Source organism: Amphiura filiformis, chromosome 13 (genome assembly GCF_039555335.1).
Source record: "Amphiura filiformis chromosome 13, Afil_fr2py, whole genome shotgun sequence".
Lineage (NCBI taxonomy): Eukaryota > Metazoa > Echinodermata > Ophiuroidea > Amphilepidida > Amphiuridae > Amphiura > Amphiura filiformis.
Genome location: NC_092640.1, coordinates 57,545,507 through 57,561,393, shown reverse-complemented (window position 1 = coordinate 57,561,393; position 15,887 = coordinate 57,545,507). Strand labels below are relative to the sequence as shown.

The 15,887-nt window shown below is 35.7% G+C and overlaps 1 long non-coding RNA gene across 2 annotated transcripts; it reads right to left on the bottom strand.

Annotated features, from left to right (window-relative positions):
• Window positions 1–10,832: 10,832 nt before the first annotated feature.
• Window positions 10,833–15,049, bottom strand: LOC140168564 (uncharacterized). Of its 2 annotated transcripts, XR_011861231.1 has the most exons (4): window positions 14,930–15,049; window positions 13,934–14,064; window positions 13,388–13,449; window positions 10,833–11,703 (listed from the first exon to the last, which is right to left on the bottom strand). It is a non-coding gene; the product is annotated as an uncharacterized lncRNA (long non-coding RNA). The 2 variants fall into 2 exon arrangements; XR_011861230.1 differs by lacking the exon at window positions 14,930–15,049 and having other exon boundaries at window positions 13,934–14,618.
• Between the last annotated feature and the right edge of the window lie 838 nt (window positions 15,050–15,887).

Genomic DNA, 15,887 nt, shown 5'->3' with positions numbered 1-15,887 from the left:
CAACCCCGTTCACTCTCTTTTTGAGGTCCATTTGACAATTATTTCTTGTACATTTCCTTCATGAATGCATTTGTGACTTTCGCCCTTTCATTCACCTCTTCATATGTGCTGTAAAGGTAGGTCAGAAATCCTAAGAAACAATTCCGTTCACTCTCTTTTGAGGTCCATTTGACAATTATTTCTTGTACATTTCCTTCATGAATGTATTTGTGACTTTCGTCCTTTCATTCACCCTTCCTTTTTTTTGTAATTTTTTCCCCCGGGGACTCGAACTCACGCTGCTCTGACTTCACGCGTTTCACAGAACCAAGAATCTAAACCACTAAGCTAGCAGATCTCATGAATATTAATTAGGAAATTGGTGTATTTAAACCTTAGAATGAAAAAAATTCAAAAACTGGCTAAATCAGCCTCAAATATTACCCAAAAAATCTGTTATTTAAAAACAAACAAATTTACAATGTTTATTTTCAAAAATCTCTTTGTAACGGCAGATTAAAAAAACAAATAGTGCGCCATCACAACAACATACTAGAAACACCGCAGTCTATTTTTAAAATTGTTGACGTGTCATCTACATGTAGTAGTGACAGCTACATCGCGTTTTTAAGACAAAATCACATAAAAGTAATCGTGAATTCAAAAGTTTTTAGGGACAATGAAAATGAAAAGCAACTTTGTGAGTAACTCCGAGCAATATGACTGCTAACAGCAATAAACAAACGATTTTGGTATGTGAAAAGCAATGGCCACGCCATGTAGTACAACACACACACATACAGTGTGTGAGCAGTTATATGAGTTAGTATGGTAAAAGGTCAACTGCAGTACAAAACAAACAACTCGAAGTGGATATATTTCAACATTTTGCAGCCAGTACAAGTACGTTGTTTATAATTTAAAACACAGTTCTATTGATCTTCCATTTGTGTTTCATTAGCACTGCTTTTATTTTTTAGACACGTATATTTATCTACAAGATTTCTCAACCGACTATTGTAAAGGTAAGATATTGATTACAAAAAATTTAATTTTTGAGTTTCATAACGGCTACAACTAGAATCAGCTTTACATGTCTACACCAGAAGTGGCAGCCACTACATTGGTTGCGAACACGATTCTGTTGCAAGGGTCTATGGAAACGATAAAAAAATGCAGGGGAATTTTTTCCCCTGCATTTTTTTTTGGATAAGTTGAAATGCAGGGGGAATTTTTTCCCCTGCAATTTTTTTTTGGATAAGTTAAATACAGGGGGAATTTTTTTGTGTAATTTGGATTGGGGTGAATTAAAAATACAAGGATGTTTTTCTGTGTAATCCTGTGTACACAGCATTTCTGTGATTTTACTGTGTATTTGGTGGTTGAGTCGATTTACACGGGAAAAGACAGGTTTTGTGATTTTACTGTGTATTTGGTGGTTGGGGAGATTTTATACGGGAAAAGACAGGTTTTTGTGATTTTACTGTGTATTTGATGGTTGGGGGAGATTTTATACGGGAAAAGACAGTAAATGTGTTAGTATTTGGTGGTTGAGTCGATTTACACGGGAAAAGACAGGTTTTTGTGATTTTACTGTGTATTTGATGGTTGGGGAGATTTTATACGGGAAATGACAGTAAATGTGTTAGAAACGGCAAAAAACAACTACTTAATTTAAATCGTGAAACCGTAGAACGATCTGTTGGTCAGCTAAGATATTGAATACAATTGAATCCCATCACATTATTCAAATCTACACCCTTTTTTGACTTAAAATGGATTGATAATACGCTGATTCTAAATTTTAATGCATTTTTCATGCTGATTCCAAATTGTCATGCAAATTTACATTTCTAATTTTTTTTTAAATTTGTTATGGGCCCTACAAACATATTATGCCCATAGTATGGTTCATGGGAAGAAAATCATCATTGAAAGAATAGGTTCTTTTCAGACATTTTATGATTTGGAAAAACAAAAAAGTTATTTGAAATATGCATAAACTAATCATCTACCAGATATTCAGCATTAAATACCGTTTTAAATTATTCCGTAGTATAGTAATTTGGATTCTTTCCCCAAGGGTCTTAACTAGTCTTTTTTAGTACGCAATATATCCGGTGATACCTTTCAGCTTCGTCTATCCGTTGCATAAGCTGCATGCTCTTTCGGGGAATCCGGGCATCCTGAATCTGTATCCAGTCATCAATGAATAAAAGCTTGATAATAACGAGATATTCGTTACTCAACTTTAGAGGGCGCAATTGCATTAAATGACTGTAGTTTGAACCTTAAAAATCTCGATATTGGATAGTAGCCGTGATACTGTAGCAGAAAATGTGACCAATGTTCCGGTGGAACCTCATTAATTTCCCTGCACCTTAACAGGGCTGCAGTGTTTCTTTTATATTCATGCCCTCCGTATACATTGACCTTTTATTTATTTATTTATTTATTTATTTATTTATTTATTTATTTATTTATTTATTTATTTATTTATTTATTTATTTATTTATTTATTTATTTATTTATTTATTTATTTATTTATTTATCTATTTATTTATTTATTTATTTATTCATTTATTTATTTAATAATTAATTTTCTATCTATTTAAATGATTAATTAATTTATCATTAATGTACCGTTACTACTTTTACTACACAAATGTTAAGACATGAAGTATAAAAGTTTTTGAATGATGCATATACAAGAAACTATATCAATCACAGCAACAAAAATGACGTTTTACGGTCTTGAATACCGTCATAAAATTACTGGGTTAGCATCGTAATTTGGCTTCCTTCCCCAAGGGTCTTCATTACCATGATTACTAGCGCTACTTCAGATTTATTTTGAAGTACGCACTATATCCGGGGATACCGCTAGATCCTTCTATCCGTTACCCAAGCTTCATGCACTTCCGGGCTGACCGGGCATCATGATTGTATATATCTGCACTTTGTTATCAGTGAATCTTGATAATGGTGCGTAGTCGTTACCCAACTATAGAGGGCGCAATTTCAGTGACCATAGTTTGGACCAGGGGGGGTGGGACGTTGAGTTTTCGATACTAGATTTGGGATTTTGAGGTTGCAAATGGCGCGAAACTTTGTGTTAAAACCAATGGTGACATATCCGCTAAGATCGATTACGATGCCCAATTTCCGTCATCAATATCATTTAAACTACCGAACGCACCTCCACAAGTTTTGGAATATAGCTAGAAAACGTTATTTTAAGCAACTTTTTTCGGCTCACCTCAGAGGTGGAGCGAAGAAATTTTGAGATAAAAGCATTTGAAATTTGAGATTTCGCGGGGTTTTGGGGGATTTTTAGTTTAAAATTTGCCGTTACATTAATCTCTTCAACAGACTCAAAAGCAGTCGGTTGTGTGGGAAGAGGTTATAGTAGCGTACTGGATGCACTGTTTCATAGATGGACAAGTACATTGTAGCTCGTCGCCACTCGCCGGTTATTTCCTGGTGATACGAAGCATCAGCATGGAGAAGTCAGCTCTTCTGTTTACAAACAAACTAATAGCTCTGTTTACAAACGTGATGACAACCTGAGCATAATATACTTGATGGTGAGTGTGCGGAGTATTAAATTGGAATAGTAATTTCACTGAGTCGCTTTCTCGAGCTCACTGTTTTCGTAGGGTCACGGACACTGCCACTGCACTGAAGTGATGCAGAAAGCTTATAATTATTGCGAGCGAGCACACTGATCAGTGCATGATGTCCCGCATGATGTACGTGTCTCTAGTCCACAATAATTATCCATCTCATGATCTATTATAATTTATAAACTGTCACTGTAAACTGTGTAACCCTGACCATGCTGACCCTGGCCATGGTAATTGCCGTACTTGTAATTTCACTAACCTTTTAACCCTTCGTAACTCATTACCGTTCGACGCGTTCACGTTCGTAAAGTTACGAATACCCAATACTAGATGTAACTTAAGGGTACTGTTCGTAAGTAAGTTTAGTGAAATGGAACTTACGACTTGTCACAAGTTACTTAATAATTTTGAGACTTCACGAAAGCTTTGTAAAGCTTAGTCAAGTTAATGAAATGGACACCTTGGTCAAACTGTAAACCCAGGGGTTGGGGCGGCGCTGGGGGCACTTAACACAAATGACCATACAAGTATGTTCCCCCGGAAAGACCCCCTATTTTGGATTTTGCAGCTCTGAAAGACCCCCTATAAGTGACCAAACTAGAGCTCCAAAAGACCCTTGATTTTGATCATTTCAGCTCTAGAAGGTTTTGTCAGGCAATTTTCAGCCAGAAAGCCGGACCCTTGATTTTGACTGTTCGCAGCTCCAAAAGTGCCCATTTTGCTTGTTTGCAGCTCCAAAGACCCCCTTTTACCGGGCAGCTCCCAAAGACCCACCACTTCAAAATTCCAGGGGAACATACCCACCAAATTTTGTTGATGTGCCCCCCCCCCGGCCATAACCCTGCCTATCCCCTACTACCCCTGCTAACTAGTGACGTGCTTGACGCTTTAATGTTTTTTGTAATTGTAGTAGGCCTACAGCTTTTAAATGCATGTATGTAAACACGGCAGTAATTTGAGCCAACTCATCCGATTTAAATTTGAATAAACATTTATACTGGAGTTTGCACAGACATCACTCTCTCGAGGAAGTCAAATGGACTATTATGCCTCGCCGACTTGGGCGAGGGCATTTTGAATGCCGAGCCCTGACCATGTCTCGCCCCATACAACATGGAATTTCCCCAATCGCTTTCCATGGACTTCCAACATGTGATCGTCTTGGTGCAGAATTGCCTGGCTGTCCTGCCTACTGCCAATATGAACTTTTTATTTATCATCAGGATGATGGATTATCTCGGAATAATTAATTATCTCAGAATAACTGATTATCTCAGAATAATTGATTATCTCAGATTCTCAGGATAATTGATTATCTCAATTTATATTGCAAATAGGGACATTGACAGGACAGGACTTGAGATAATTGTTGAGATAATTTGAGAAAATACATTATCTCAAGATGTTTTATCTGGAGATGATAAATTATCTTGATAGTAAATTATAAATTATCTTGAGATCATTATCTTGAGATAATCAATTATCTTCAGATGATCAATTACCCTGAGATAATAAATTACCTTGAGACAATTATCTCAAGATAAATATATGGAAATAATAAATTATCTCAAGATAAATATCTCCATAATCTTTTTGTCCAGAGATAAATCCCGGGAAGATAAATATCTTGAGATAATAAATAATCTTGGCCTGATAATAAATTATCGCGAAAAAAATACATTATCTCAAGATGTTATTTATCTGGAGATCATAAATTATCTTGATTAGTAAATTATCTTGATAATCTCTAGATGATTAATTTACCCTGAGATAATCAATTATCCCGAGATAATTAATCATTCTGAGATAATCCATTAACCTGAGACAATTATCTTTAGATAAATGGAAATAATGAATTGCTGTATCTCAAGATAAATATCTCCATAAAAAACCTCTCTCTATATATCTTTTTGTCCAGAGATAAATATCTCATGATGATAAATTATTTTGAGATAATTGATAAGTCACTCAAAAAAATACATTATCTCTAAATCTTTTTTATCTGGAGATTAATATGTTGAGATAATCTTGAGATAAATTATCTTGAAATAATAAGTTATAAGATGACTTATCTCAAAGTAATTTATTATTTCAAGACTCTAATTTGTTATCTTTTATAGATAAGTGTCTCAAGAAATTATCTTGAGATAAGTTTTATTAATAAATCTCAAGATAACAAATTATCTCAAGAGAATACATCATCTCAAAACCTTTTTTCTGGAACTAATAAATTATATAAAATCATCTCAAGATAAATATATGGTGATGATAAATAGCTCTTATGATAAATTATCTCAATATATATTTTTGAAGTTAAATATATGGAGATAATAGTAATAATGTCAAGATGATAATGTATTATCTCAACTTAATTGATCATCCAGAGGCTATTTAAAGCAAGTACATGTAAAAAGCTTTTCTTTTTAATTTAAAATTATTGTTATTATTGTCTTCTGTTTTTTACAGGAAGCATGCATGATGGTTTGGAAAATGGACCTTGTGATGGCTATACCATGGACATAGGAAACCATTGATTTTTGAATCAACAGCGGAACTATTCTTGGTGGTTATTCAATGGAGCTCAATGGATTTTTCAACCTACGGATTTGGCGCAAACTTCTCACATAGCACTATAACATGATTAGTCGTTTGGATTTAAGTACCAGCATTCAGCAGTTGGGGAAAAAATCAGCATAGTTGAATGAAATACTTAATTGTTAGTAGTTAATGGCATTATGTCAAAGTCTGGCTAACTTTATACTAATTTATGAGACATTGCCCGGGCACATTGCACTGTTTCACTGTTTGATGAACTCCAATAATAAACTAAAGGTTAGATCTGCACAATAATTATTTGTGAACAAAAATATTTACGGAAATGATTGTGCTCCTGGAGAACAAAACTATGGTAAAGAGCTCCAGAATTACTCCAATAATTACATAAACAACTGAATAATGCACCAACTGCCTGCCAAGATTATAATACAGGACATTGATATGATACAGGGTCTTTGAAAGAGCTGTGCAGTCAGAAAATTTAATATATAATGGCACAACAAATATGATCAGAATAGAGTATGATGTTAGCGTGGTATTAAGGGGTACTACACCCTCGATAAATTTGTGTCTATTTTGCATTTTTCTCACAAACTAATAACACAGTGATAACAAAAGTTATGTATATTATAGGGCAAGGAATCCAATTACTACACTGGAATTTCAGTGACCCAAGACAAGCGTTTTGTTATTTATGATAAGAAATAAGGTACCACTAGGATGTACCTCGTTTCCTATCATATACTAAACCGCTTGTCCTGAGTCACTGAAATTTCAGTGTAGTAATTGGATTCCTTGCCCCAATAATATACATAACTTTTGTTACCAGTGTGTTATTATTTTTGAGAAAATGCAAAAATAGTCACAATTTACCACATGGGTGTAGTACCCCTTAAAGCATCTGCCAAATTATTTTTTTTAATTTTGAAAATTGACCCACATGGTCTGGATAACAATTTGAAAATTGCACCTCAATAGGTGTATAGTGTATAGTTTCTTGCATTCACAGCTGTTATAAAGCTATAAAATTTACCATTGAAATTAAACAGGAAACCCAGCCAGAGCAGTCCTTCTGGGATGAACCAAACCTGCCTGGTTATCAAATTAGTTAGTGACAATTTACAAGTGACTTAACTAATGCATATTTATACTATGCCAGGGTCATTTGTTTGGCAATATTTTCTTAACATGATCAAAGACATTTCACTCCCTGGAGGTTTGATTCGCCCCGGAAGAACTACTCTGGCGGGGCTTCCTCTTTAAGGTGGTACGTACTACACCCCCTGATAAATTTTGTGACTAATTTTGCATTTTTCTCAAAAAAGAACTACACACTGGTAATAAAAGTTATGTATATTATAGAGGCAAGGAATCCAATTACTTCACTGCAATTTCAGTGATTCAAGACAGGTGGTTCATTATATAAATGGGGTACATTCTAGCGGTACCTCTTTTAGCCAGCCCATTCGGGCTGGTACCTGTTTCAGGTTTGGGGTCAGTTTACTCAAGAGATTATATTTTAGTGGTATTGGAATGATTTTTTTTTTACTTTTTGTGGTTAAATTTTTTAAAAATATTTTAATTCGATTTGTTAGGAAAAGTAAGTATGTTTTGCCGTTTCAACGAGCGTAAAACGAGTGAGTATTACCAAAGTTATGTTTGAACTAATTAATTATGACTTTAAAAGTTTAAAGGCCTAAATGTAACAATAATAGTTAATATATATAGCATCATATGGTCAGCAGAAGAAAATCTGACATCACCTATGATGTCATATCAGTGTCCTTGACCGGGGTCCTTACTCCTTGACCACTGAACAGCGTGATATCATGTTGATAACAGATCTATAGAATCAAAATCTTAATCATATCCCGGATCATATCACAGATTCTCAACAATCTGTGATCATATGGACCATATTGATGTGAAAGTAGTTATCTATCATATCCTGTGTCGTTTTATGGATAAAAATGACTCAAAATGTTATTGATGAAATGGTTGCTATCATAAACATCAGTTTTGTCTTTTCAACGGAAAAATCCGATGCAAAATAAAGTTTTTAGGGCCTAGCTATAATATGGGCATAATTTATGCATATAGTATTGAACAATGTACCCCATTTGACATGCACTTATAGATAAATAAATTGTCTTACTTTATTAATTTAATAACTTCTTTATTATAAATAAAATGACACATAACTATTTGATCCATAAAATTACATTCAACAAAATGATTGAAGAGAAAACACACAAGGCACTAGGCAGACTGTTATAGAATGGAGTATGTAAGATGCCATGTCCATAGCTTCATGCAGGAGTTTCCGACTAGCAATCAACATGATCAGCACATTCAGAAAAACACAGTTTAAGAGTGAAGATTGTAGTGAGTAACCAGTCCTTTATAAATGTGCTGGCCACTATCTATTATAATATAGTAGGCTTAAACTATACATTGCGAATTAATTAAGTTATTTTAAAATAAAATGTACATGTAAGTTAACTCAAACCGCAGTGTATATATCGAAAGCAGTGAAATCGGACATTCCTAAGCGAAGATATTGAGTTCGTAAGTTCTGGTATTACAAAATTGGAAATTGAGACATCGTGGGTAAAAAGCTGAAAAGACAAAAAACCCAACGACAACAACAACAACAACAACAACAACAAAAAACAAACAGACCAGAACAATTTGGAGTACATGTAATGAATTAAAAGAGTTGACATGAGATTAGGAATTAATGTTTTCTGCTGTTTCAGTGTGCATGTTCTCATCGTTGATGGTTTGGTGGACTGTCATGTAGATGTAAGCGTGATCCTAAAATGCCTTTCACATTGACCAAAACTAATTACAAGACCTCTTCTACATTGAGGCTGGCTTTCCCTTTTAAAGGGAATTTTATCTTATCATAAATAACGTACCACTTGTCTTGAGTCACTGAAATTCAAGTATAGTATCTGGATTCCTTGCCCCTATAATATACATAACTTTTGTTACCAGTGTATTATTATTTATAGTCACAAATTTATCAAGGGGTGTAGAACCACCTGCAAAAATAAAAACCTAGTAAAAATTTCCAGCTATGCAGTAATGGTGATGGTGCTCTTGGAGCATATGATCACAGTGAATCCATGTTGCAACCATGTAGCATCATAGAGACGCAGGGCACATGCCCCCCCCATCGATTGCAAAGTTTAGAAAATCCAATTGGAAAATTGCCGGAAAATGGATTGTGCCCCCTCAATCACCATCAGACACAGATGCTTTAATTACCCCCCAATATGATGACCTATGCTATGCCACTGATTACTTCTATTTGATCATTGATGGTGCGTAACATTTAACCTTGGTCCTTTTTGGCTCAAACACATAAAACTGGAATGAAAGCCCCAAGTAGGTCAAATTATGCATCTCTTGACTGGAATTGTCAAATTTCGCAAGGTTGTCAACCAACCATACTTCCATACAGCAATAATCAGCAAAGAAAAAAATGGCAAACCATCTTCTCTGCAACTGAACTATGCGGAGTCTGATACCATTGTTTATATGATATTTACCCATCTTACATGTATTTCTATTCCTACTCAAATGCAACACTGAAATAAATTCAAGCAAAGCAAATGATTATGCTTTTAATTTATTATTCTTTTCATTTTTACACATACAAAGTCATGATTGTTAACATCGTCTGCCAGTGATTGTGTTAAAAGTTACCAAATTTGCCTTCAATAATGTAAAGTAAATCTTCAGATACCATGTAAAGAGGTTTAATAAAATGTTATTTTATATAGCATGGTTCTACTAAGTCTTGAGATTGTAGTCATTCTTCTCTCATCTTTAATGTCCATTTGCATTTTCCCCCATTTTTTTTGGCAATAGCTTGTGTTCATGGTGATCATAATTCAAAATCTTCATTTCATGAAGAACTAGCTCAGTTTGCTGATCGCAAGGCCATATATTGCCACATGACTGAGTTAGCTGGGAGTGTTTCAAAATACTTGCATTTCCTTGACAATAATGATATAAAATTGGATGGTTTGAAACCAATACGCAAATTTATTGGTCGAGCTATGAGTTTTAAAATATTGTAGGAGACGAAGTCAAGTCCAATATTTTTTAACTCATAGCGAGACCAATAAATTTTGTATTGGGTGAAAAAATATCCAATTTTATCATTATGTTTTCAGAATCTTTTTGGTCAAAAACATGACTTTTGGTAAAAATGTGATTTTTGGTAAAAATGTGGTTTTTGGTCAAAATGTGATTTTTGGTCAAAAATGAGTTTTGGTCAAAAATTGGAAAACAATTTTGGGGGAAAAGTGAGCCTATCCAACACAGTCCAAGTTTTGAGTCCAAGTGTTGATTATATTGGACTCTTTAACTCTGTACAAAGTATAGGAAGGAAGATTCTGAGAACATAATAGAAATAAATTGAGTGTATGGGCGAATGGGGTTAGTTGCACCTTTGAGTCAAAAGAGTTCAGTGTGGGGCACTAATTGGGGGATGGAGGACTACTTAGGTTAAATCATGATATGACTGCTCTTGTGTTTTTTTATTTGTTTATTTCCCAGGGGGTCACTCCCATTGTGGCATGTACACCATCCGCGATAATAAAAATGCGTAAGGGTAGTTTTTCGTGGGTAGGCACGATACGTGTGTATCGTGTTTAAGGTGTTAAAAACATGAAAAATTGGAAAAAAGGGGTAGCAAAATTGCAATTGCTAATACGTGGAAATGAAATTTAGGGTATGAAATTTGATGCAAGGAACAAAATCCCTGTATATGTTTAGGGTGTGAAAACAGGCGTGTGATATCTGTTTAGGGTATCGTTTTAGCCAAGGGTTAAATCCTTGTTTAGGGTGCATTTCAAAAGTTGATTATTATTAAGGGAGGTGTACAGGCCACAATGGGAGTGACCCCTGCAGGTTTATTTTAATAACCAGTCGGTCCGGGCAGACGCAAGCTCGGGCCCTGATAGGGCCAGGCTCAAACAAAAGGCTCAACCCAAAGCCTAAAAGCTTACAAGCATGATGTTCTCAGCTGTCTATCCAATCTATCACTACAAGATTCCTATTTTGGCCATCTGCAGACTGGTACACACAAAGTACCTACACAGTACCAATTATGCCACTGCACAGGATCCACCAGCAGTGGTACTGCACTGGTTCTAAACTGGTACTCACCTGGTACTGCACCGCACCAGCCAAGTACATGTACCTCCGACTAATTCAGCGATTGTGTACCTGTGCAGGCAGCCCAATATGAATCAGGTAGTGTAACTGAGCTTCATAATATTAATCCTAAAACACTTGTTGTCACAGTCCACTGCTTAGATTTAATTTCTAAATTGGAATGTAAAATCTAAAAGTTACTTGTCGATTGCTTGTTGCCACAAATGGCACTGTAGTACACCAGTACACAGACTCGCAGAGGAATGTTTATTGCAACTTTTTGATATCAAATATGGTTCCTGACTACCAGTTGCCTGAGTTATCAGTTTCCAGGGCTTGGTCAATCTTTTGCCTTACCACACACACCAACCTATAAATTTAAAAAGAAATAGAATAAAATATTGTTTCACATCGAACAAGTTTTTACTGCAAATTGAAAATGATACGTGGGATACAATGATATTCTGGGAGACAAATTACTGCTGGTGGCAAACATTAGCAAAATGGTGCAAGTGATTATGAAAATGCCACTGTTAGCAACAACATTTTAAATTCATTTCAAAGCAGTTTGAGGTACCGGTACTCACGCTTTCTTACATGTAGCTCCAACTTCCACTGACATTCTCCGCACAAAGGTGTGAGGTGTACACCACAGCCACAAGAGGTCACACAGAAAAATAAATTATCAACAAATTCACAACTACTTTCCTCACATGAAGTTAAATTAAAGAAATCTTTTTTTCTTTTTTCAGTGTAAATTTTGAGCACATTTGAAGGTGTAAGGTGACCAAAACTGTGACTGAAACTATAGTCTCTTCCCGGAGACTGGCTTAATCACAAATGAATGAGCAAGGGTTTGCCGTAATAAATACAATGTACATTTGCCTACCACATCACAGTTACTTGGCATGGGACAATTACATATTTAGCATTTTAAATAAAAAAATGATGATTTAAAATTGTATTTAAATATAATGCAGGTTTTTCACAACATCCTTAACCCTGCAGTCACATGGCTGCTCACTACAAAAGGGTTGAAATGTTAGCAATACAGCAGGTTTTTTTGGGTTGGATTATTTAATGAGTTTGTGTCCCTAAGTATGTGTAGTAAACTAAAAATCAGTGGCTAAAATACAATGTACATGGCAAATTCCTTTCTATTCAAAAACTAACTTTGCTGAAACTGCAGCCCATTCATGGTGGATGATCATGGATCTACATTAGGGACTGTTCACAAACACTTGTTGGGGGGGCTGATGCAAAAAGGGGGGCTCTTAAAAGTTTTGACCCTTCTAGGGGGAGAGGGGCTCTGAAAAATTGACCACAAATTTTCCCGGAAAATTGAGTATATGGGGTTGACCCATAATTTTCATGTCAAAAGGGGGGCCCTGAAATTTTGAGATCTGAAAAGGGGCCCAAAAATTTTCATGATGAAATTTTTTGCATCAGGGCCCCCAACAAGTGTTTGTGAACGGTTCCTTAATCGATTTTACTGTATGATACATGTACGAGGGGTATCCAAAAGTTTTTGACATCACCCAGAAGTGAAAGAGCTATACTGATAAAATTTTGTCAGTGTAATCACTGGTCCTTATGTACATTATGGTTCAAAAATGGTCTCATAAGTATGTTTACTTTCTTTCCAGGTGGTGCTAGATGGGCAGTAGGCGCATTACCTTTTCATGATAAGATCCTCCACTTTCTTGAGTTTCTTCACTGTGGCCGCGCCATCCATAAGTGATGGACGTCCACTTCTTGGCTAATCTGTGAGGGACATGTAGCCAGTTGGGAAATTCCTTTTTCAAAAAGCAACAGTGCAATACGTTCCTCAATTTTCACCATCTTGCAGGTTATGCGCCTAGCTACTGCTCACCTAGTGCCATCTGGATAGAAAGTAAACTTATACTTATGAGACCATTTCTGAACCATAATGTACATAAGGACCAGTGATTACACTGACATAATTTCATCAAAATAGCTCTTTCACTTCTGGGTGATGTCAAAACTTTTGGATACCCCTCGTACAATGTACATGTCATACATCATAGACTTACTTGCAAACTCATTTTGTGTGGCATGGTGGTGCAGGGCTCTAGCCTTCTCCTGTCTTTTTCTCCTGATGACATGAAGAAAGAAATGCAAATTTAAATATCAAAATTTGAGGAAAATTGAGGTACATAATACATTAGATACATGCATAAACTCCTCTAGTTGATTAATTTCACAAAAGTGAGGTTGAGCTTTACCCAAGGAAAATCTAGTACTTGGACGTAAAAAACAAGCAAACACAAACAGAGAAATATTGAAATTCCCAATGATTACACAGACAGTACAAGTACCCACACAGATTTGGTGCCCTAATTTGTATTTACGAACTACTGCATGGATTGTATTACAGATCACCATGGGTTCTTTCAATTTTGTGAAAACTTATGTTTTTTTGGGAAAATGAATACTTTAAAATGGGTGTCTTGGAAAAATCTTAAAATTTGTGGCCAAACCTAAAATTCATGCGATTATACCCAAAATATGTGAATGTTAGCGTTTCACATACATGTACATTGTACATATCTTTTCAGATTGATTTTTTTAATACATACCCTTTTCTTTCTTCCTTTGTGTGCTGCTTTGCTTGTAGCTCGATCTTCCCGTCAAAAACAACTATGGGCGTAACATTTTGCCTAACCAACACATCTACTGCTTAGCAGAAATCATTGACATACCGGGGTACCTGTAAGAACCATAATTGCATAAAAGTGATGTAAAAATTGGTTGATATACAACTTGTCCCTATCCCAACCCACCCCTTGACCAATAGCGTATCTGTGGCAGGGGTCACTCTGCACCCCCCATGGCTTTGACCAGGAAGGAAAACCTGAAAAATTATGCTAAATCAGCCTATTTTACACCTCTGCCTGAGAAAATCTACCCTGTGACCGGGTAAATCTACCGCACACCAGGATTTTGCCCGCTCTGACAAGTGACCCCAATACACGGTACACCACGTACTGCCCTTGACAATATAGTCTACCCGTCCTTTGACAATATATATAGTCAACTACCTCAGCTTTATTCCCTCCAGCAAGCAAGGGACAGGTTGGTCACTGGTCAGTGACGAGTTGCCTTCAAAAAATGTGGTGCAGGTTGACGCAAGGACAGGTTGGCATAGGAACGGCTTGTCATGTATTCTTAAAAATTAACTTCATTCATGTGACCAGGTAACATTAAAACCAATCAACGGTACAGGATGCTTTTTTGTCACGCAGCTATAAAAAGACAATTTTCATGGTTTAGAATAGGAGATTAATGAAAAATAAGCCCTTAATCCTTTCCTTCATCACCGAATACAAGTCACACACTTAAAATGATTTCTTAATATATGAATAGTATTGTAAATAATTGTGGTTCTTGAGAAATATGTCAATTATGAAGATGTTGCGTTTCAACTCTTTTCACATCATAATTACAGAACCACAAGATCCACAAAATTGTAACTGGATTCAGCACCACACCCGATTTAAAATGATCATAACAAATTTCACTACATGTAGATGGTATACCATCTACATTACATAGTAAGCTTAAGCTTAACTTACTTCGTGGATCAATTCCAGGTTGTGCAGTGTACACCTGCGTCAATGCCTGCACTTCACCGCCCAAATCCGCGGCAGAAACCCTGGCAGAAACTTTATTTTCTATATTCTTGAATTTTGGGAGTAAAGTGTGTTTGAACTGAGCTGTCAACTCCGGGATTGTTATTTACGATCAGCTGATTGAATATCACAGGCTGTTTTTAACGGCTGATATCGCTAATTGTTCAAAATGCGCATGCGCTAGACATGCGCATAAAACAAATCGTGTTCCCGTGGTGTTGCCGTCGGGATTGCCCTGGAATTGCCAGAGAAGTATGACCCACCCCCCCCTGGTTTGGACGTTAAAGATCTCTGAAATTTAGTCTGTAGCCGCTGACCGCTGTAACTAAGGACAATTTGATAAAAATGAGAATAATATGTGACGTGTCATGTCAAAAGGAGACACTTTTGGGCAGGATCGTAAATGGAGAAATGACCACAAATCTGCCCGGGGTGAATTTTTCACAATTTGGGTTTGTTGCGAATTTGTGATGTTATTAATGTTTAAAATATTGTCTGATAGTTTCAGACCGGAATATAACTGGTATCTTGTATTTTTTGAGACATTGTTCAAGGTAATTCCTATTCTTAACATTGTCAATAATATTTTTAAAGGCCGATATCTCAATTTCCAATTTTATAATACCATAACTTACAAAGTCAATATCTTCGCTTAGGAATGTCCGATTTCATAGGGGAAAACGGCGTTATGGAGCAAAATATCTTTATATTTAAGATATGTTAAAACCTCAAAATTGATGACCTGCCCAAAAGTGTCTCCTTTTGACATGACACGTCACATATGTTATTAAAAAAGTTTAAATTTATCGATATATCTTACAAGTGAAACAATATATTTGCTATATACTTAGTAACTAACAAATTAATATTTTAGATTCCTAGCTACTCATGCACCTAGGTA